The 6,999-nt window shown below is 39.8% G+C and overlaps 1 non-coding gene across 1 annotated transcript; it reads left to right on the plus strand.

Annotated features, from left to right (window-relative positions):
- The first annotated feature begins 359 nt into the window (after window positions 1-359).
- trnag-gcc lies at window positions 360-430 on the plus strand. The gene has a single exon. It is a non-coding gene; the product is annotated as a tRNA-Gly (tRNA).
- Window positions 431-6,999: the final 6,569 nt, after the last annotated feature.

Consider the following 6,999-nt stretch of genomic DNA (forward strand, 5'->3'; position numbering starts at 1 on the left):
TCAGTTATATATTATAAATAGCAGTGATCCTAGCAGTGACCCTTGGGGAACACCACCATCTGCCATCCTGCAGTCTGAAAATTTGGAAGCCATAAGGGAAGCACCACACTTGGTACAGGCTTCTGTGCAAAGAGACTTCAGAGGACAACTGTCCCTTAGAGGCCACTGTTAAGACAACAGAAGCTGTAACCATGTTTCTTCTAAGTTATTGAAGTTTGATTTCTCTGATGAAATGCAAGGTGATTTTTTGGATTCTTTTGTTTTGGAAGTTTTCCATATAAAAAATATACGAAATTATGAAAAAAAATCAAAGAGCTGGCTTAGATATAAGAAAACTTTTGAAAGAGCTAGATCTGTAAGCATCGGTGGTTCAGTGGTAGAATTCTCGCCTGCCACGCGGGAGGCCCGGGTTCGATTCCCGGCCGATGCATTAGTTTTACGAAACTACTTACTAAAAGTAGATTGTATGTTTCACCTATCTCATCATGTAACATATATAGTATAAAAGCAAATATATATAGTATGTTGACTGTAAAAATTAAGGCGATGCACGAAGGGAAAGTATAATTGAGTGTGAAAACATCAGCTGTGCGTTTTTCATTTATAATGCAGGCTTGATGGGTTCGATTTTTCTCAAACTGTTTCAAATAATTCAAACTGTTTCAACTGTTTCCAGAGTAGTGACTTTTAGGAGAGTTTAATTCATGGAGAAGTCAGGAGAGGGACTTGGAGTTAATGAACACAAATGTTGTCCATTAAAATTTTTTTTTTGCCAGTTTTGTTAGTCATTAATTATTTAAAGATTGCATAGACTGTCGAGAAACTTCACAGAAGACTAATCAGAGAGAAATTCTTACCAAACCAAAAGAGTAATAGCAGTAAGTTTTAAGGAGGGTCTTAAAGGAGAACAGAGTTGGAGAGGTGAAGACATTTAAAGAGGGATTTTTTTTTAGATTCATTCACAGGATGTGGGCTTCACTGGCTGGGCCAGCAATTATTGCCCATCCCTAATTGCCCCTTGAGAAGGTGGTGGTGAGCTGCCTCCTTGAACCGCTGCTGTCCATGTGATGTAGGTACACCCACAGTGCTGTTAGGGAGGGAGTTCCAGGATTTTGACCCAGCGACAGTGAAGGAACGGTGATATATTTCCAAGTCAGGATGGTGAGTGACTTGGAGGGGGAACTTCCAGGTGGTGGTGTTCCTATGTGTCTGCTGCCCCAGTCCTTCTAGGTGGTAGAGGTCGTGGGTTTGGAAGATGCTGTTGAAGGAGCCTCGGTGAGTTGCTGCAGTGCATCTTGTAGATGGTACACACTTGTTTCGGACAGGAGGGGGTCTAATTTGGAACAACCCTGATATCTCCTCTCACCAACCGTCCGTAAAGAGAAAGGTGTTTTTTATATTTTTGATTTCCTTCTTCATAATTGGTGGTGTATTTTCCCCAACCGCTCAGTTTTGGAGTGATCCAATCCTCTATTAATAACTGCACATCAAACTCGAGATAGGGTGAAATCAGAGGGTTGGTTTATATTACACACACAGAAAACGCGAGAAGGGGGTTTGCAATGTCCATCCCCTTTTCCATTCATAAAATAAAAGCAATGGTAATGCCATTGAATGCCAAGGGGAAATGGTTGGATCGTCTCTGGTAGGATATTGGCAATGTGTGGTGTGAATGTTACTTGCCACTTATCAGCCCAAGCCTGAATATTGCCCACGTCTTGCTGCATTTGGACATGGACTGCTGCAGTATCTGAGTTGGGAATGGTGCTGAACATTGTGCAATCATCAGTGAACATCCCCACTTTTGACCTTATGATGGAAGGAAAGTCATTGATGAAGCAGCTGAAGATGGTTAGGCCAAGGACCTACCCTGAGGAACTCCTGCAGTGATATCCTGGAGCTGAGATGACTGACCTCCAACAACAACAGCCATCTTCCTTTGTGCTAGGTATGACTCCAACCAGTGGAGAGTTTTCCCCCTGATTCCCATTGACTCCAGTTTTGCTAGGGCTCCTCGATGCCAAGTCGTTCCAGACAGCCCAGCAAATAACGAATGGCATTCTTCCTCCCTTTAATGTTGGTCTTTCTCGAGATTGTAGTTGTGATGTGTTTCCATTTTATGAATGATATGTGAGCCAAGGGTAACGCACTTTATGTCACAGGTCTCCCAGGGTGGGAGTAACTATGACTGTTTGGCAATTTTGAGTCATAGTGGAGCTTCGTGGTCTCACTGAAAATGGCTGGGTGTGGCACGTTTACATGCTCATATCTGGCTTTTTGGTGATTTGAGCACGTCTCCAACTAGTCCAACCCCGCCAGCAAATAGGTTTGAGCGAAATTGATACTGACTGGCATGTCTGCGGGGACAACTAGGGTATTAAAGATAATGATGGATGGTCTTTCGAGGCCTAGTCCATATGGATGGGACTTTGTCGGGAATATCCCTGTTTTTGTTATAATTCGGCTGATGAAAACCTCAATATTGTAGATGTTCTTGACAACAAAGAAATGGAGCTATATCTAAGAACTTAGCTGAGGGATTGCTAAAGTGTGTTAGTACTCAAACTAACAAGGATGATATCATAACACCATTTAATAGAACCATTAAAAGTATGGGAGTGGATAAATCTAAGCCAAATGACGGTGAAGAATCCAGCAGTTTGTTGGCTACTCCAAAAGAGGCTAATTTGACTTTTTATAATTCAAAGTTATGAGTTTTATCTGAGACCTCTGTAAATTTAGTGTCAAATCCAATAAAGCAAGGTGTGATTAATAATAAATGATTAGTGGAAGAGGAACCGGAGATTTTTGGAAAGGGGATAGTTGTGCACCCAAAAAGAAATCAAGTTGAAATTAATGAGATGGATGACATTAAAGTTAATTATCCGAATGATAGGTTTGTGTGTGAGATTCGTCACGAACTTTATAGTTTAATGGGGATTTTCAAAAAGTATGTTACAGAAAAACATTTTGTTTGAGAAATTATTGCTATTTGTAATAAGTGTAAGAAGGAAGGTCAATATTATGCTACAGCTTGTCATTATGGGAAATGTAGGAACCCAAAGGAGCTAGATGGAGAGTTTAAATGGAATAAAGTTTAAGACTAAAAGTGGATTAGGTCAATATGGAAGACAGAGACACACTGAAATTCGGAATATTAAAAGAATTGAGAAAGGTAAAAGTTCAGCTTGTAAGGGCGATAGGAAATTAGGCTGATCAGAGGAAGAGATTTCTCCTCTTCTAAAACTAGAGAAAGAATATAGTGGGCATAAGAATATTAATATTATGATCTAAAATTTTAGCTAAAGTTTTAACTACCAAAACAAATAAACAGATAACGGATAAAAGAAGGACGGTTGAATTTGGTAAACTTAGAAATTTAATTATTTTAAGTATACCAACCCCATTAGTAATTGAAGAAGATGAGGAGTCTAAGGATGATGAAGAGATTGAAGATAATTTATTGAAAGGTAGTGACAAATCAGATAGTGATGAGGAGAAAATAGGCAATAGTATGAAGTATAATGAGGAAAAGGATGAAATTATTATTCAATCAATTGAAAGTATAGAATTCCTAGCTCAGCATAGGAATAAAGAAAGATCTTAATATTAAAATGAATAGATTGGGAGAATTAATAATTAGAGGCAAACCAACTATGACTAAGAAAGTAGAGCAAAAGAAGAGAGTGAAAGGTAAAAAGAAACAGAAGCCCTTTAGGAATGCTGGGGATAGGAAGAGATATACCCGTAAGAAATCTGAGTTTAAGATAATACAAACCCTGTACAAACAAGATGCATTGGCAAGGAAGATTATGGGAGAGCCAGAACAAATTGCCTGTCCATTGAATATTGAGAAATTGGAACAAAATTTTAAATCCGAATTATCCAGTAGGCATTATAAAACGGATATTGCTGAAAAAAGAGTCATGTCTAAGCTTTTCGTCTTGGACTCTTCAGGACACTCGCAAGAATTCCAATATAAGGGGAAAACAACAATTTATACTGTATGTGAAGAGAGTGCTGATTGATTGGCAAGTGGCGTTGCCCTGAAGAATGCACCACTGATGAAGACAGCTATCTATGGTGGCCTGGGATGGATGGCGAATTAGAGAGTTTAGTAAAGCACTGTGTGCAATGTCAGCAACTGCAAAAGTTGCCAGTGACAGCTCCATTACTCCCATGGGAGTGGCCAGGTAGACCCTGGGTGCGGTTACACATTGACTACGTTGGACCTTTCCTGGGAACAATGTTTCTGCTCATTGTTGATGCCCATTCAAAATAGTTGGACGTATATGAGGTGAAGTCAACAACATCGGCCACTACAATTGAGAAACTACATCAGAGTTTTGACATTCATGGACTATCAGAAGTAGTTGTTTCTGATAATGGCACAGCATTTACGAGTGCTGAGTTTTAACGGTTTATCAGCCACATGTGAAAACTGCACCCTACCACCCTTCCTCAAACAAACTGGTCAAAAGGGTGGTTCATACGTTTGAGACAGGCATGAAAAAGCTAACTGGCGATTCCTTGGCAACCAAGCTAGCTCACTTTCTTTTTCATTACATGACTACCCCTCACACAACAACAGGTGTCACACCTGAGGAGTTATTGTTGAAACGTTGTCTCAGGATGAGATTGAGTTTAATAATGCCGAATTTAGAGGGGAAGGTGAAAAGGAGTCAGGGAACCAGAAAACTAGACATGACTTGCATAGTCACGAGAGGAAATTTACCGTGGGAGAGCCGGTATACGTGAAAAACTTCAGGGAAGGACTAAAGTGGTTACCGGGTGAAATAAGTGCAGTGACTGGACCTCTATCTTACCACATGGAGGTGGAAGGCCAGATCATCTAATAATATGTGGACCATTTAAGGAAGAGAGAGACAAATCACCAAGATTTGGTTCCACCAGTGATCATGACTAGGTCTGCGTTTCCTGTTGAGGATACTCAACCCAGGACTGAAATATCTGATGTTTCTGTAAGAGTCGAGGTTACAGAACTGCGAGTGCCCACTGAAGCACCTAATGTTCAAGGAACTCCAGAGGGGAGGTTCCTGACAAAGAATCTGAAGCTGTGGAGCTGTGACATTCCACACGTACCAGGAAACCACCTGAAAGACTGAATTTGGAAATTCTTACCCAGTGTAAATATTATGTTGTCTTGGAAAATATGCACTTGTAAATATAATATGTATAGCCGAGTTAAAGGGAGAGGAACGTAGTAATTATGGTTTTATGTAGTGTGTTATGTATCTTTAAGAATAATACGTGTTAGGCAAGATCACATGGTCTGTAGTAACCAATAGGAGAGTAACAAGGGCTATCTCAGCAGAGATAGAGTAGGAGTTGAAAGCACATGTGTAGTTGCTGCTCAGTATGTTGTAAATAAACTTAAAACATTTCCACCCAAGAAGTGTCTGCAAATCAACTCTATCATTAATAGAACAACTCGGCCTCCCTACAACAATAAATTTGCGAAATGCAGAAAGGAGGCGTATAGTGAGTGGTTAAAGGACAACATTACAGAAACTGAAATTAGAGAAGGGGTAGAAGAATTTAAAAATAATACAGATTCAGGCTCTGATAAATTAAGTGTAGTGGATTTAAAATTTTTATTAACTTCTTATCCTACTGTGTTAGCCCAGTTCCTCAGTGTTTGGATGAAAACATCTATTATCACGGAGAAATTTAAAGCATGTCGAACCGTTACTTCCCAAATCTGAGGATCCTGTGATTCTCAGAAATATTGACAACTGGACGCTGATTACAATTGGCTCTGTTTTACTGAGGCTGTTTATTAAAATTATTGCCAAGCCGTTAACAAATATGATTTATATTAACCCAAGGCCGAAAAGATTTGTAAAAGGAACATCTGGATGTAATGAGAATATTAAAATTTTCCAAAATTGTCTGAAAGGTGTTAAGAAAGCTAACAAAGACCTGTTGTATTTGTTGACTTAGTGAAGGCTTTCAGCTCTGTGGGCCACAAATTGATTCTGAAAACCTGCAGAGGTTGGGTGTTTGTCTTAAATTTATTAAATTTGTTGAGAATTTGTGCACTAACATTACAACCGTAGTTCAATGTGATGCGGGTAAAACTGCCAATTTTAATTAGAAGGGGTGTTAAAGAAGGCGATCCATTGTCACCAATATTATTTAATTGTGTTATGGACATTTTGTTATGCACATTGGGTGATAATGGCATTGGTATCAGATTGGGGAATAAAGACAGAGCAATTAATTGTACAGCTCTAGCATTTGGGGATGATGTGGCTCTTATAAGTGCTTTGTATGTGGGACTGAACCAAATTTTTGCAAGAAGACAGGATTGGAGATAAATTTGAAGAAAACTGCTGGTTCTTATATGATCAGTAAAAATAAAACATCTCGGACAGAATCTTCCGGTCGATGTGTGGGGGCAGACCCAACACATAAGAGCGCATGCCCTGACTCTCCCTCCTCCCCCCCGCCCACACAGGGAGCGCTGAGCGTTACCGGCCAAGCGTTACACTGGCCAGGCCTTAATTGGCCCACCCGCATCAAATGGCAGCGTGCAGCCGATCGCGGGCGACAATTGGCTCCATGCCCGCTTCCACCAAGCCTGCCCGCCATAAGTAAAATCCTGGCCCTCATTATAATGAAATGAAATGGGTTTTAAATGGGTTTGGTCTAGACTTTATTAATCCAGGAAAAGTTGAGAAATACCTCGGACTGGGGCAAAAGAGGAAGACTGGGGTTTCAAACTACAGAAATGGATTGATAGTCTGATGGTAACAAGATTAAAATCAGCTCCACGATTAGGAATTTGAAAGGTGCATATGATACCAATTATCATTTGATTCTTAATGAGGTGTCACAAATATTTTGATAAGGTTAGATGATATAATTCAAAAAGCTGTTAAAGATATGTTGCATCTCCCAACTGGAATTGCAGATGGTCTATTATATGCTAAAAGTAGAGATGGTGATTTAGGACTTCCTAGGTGAGAGATTCAA

Source organism: Carcharodon carcharias, chromosome X (assembly GCF_017639515.1).
Source record: "Carcharodon carcharias isolate sCarCar2 chromosome X, sCarCar2.pri, whole genome shotgun sequence".
NCBI lineage: Eukaryota > Metazoa > Chordata > Chondrichthyes > Lamniformes > Lamnidae > Carcharodon > Carcharodon carcharias.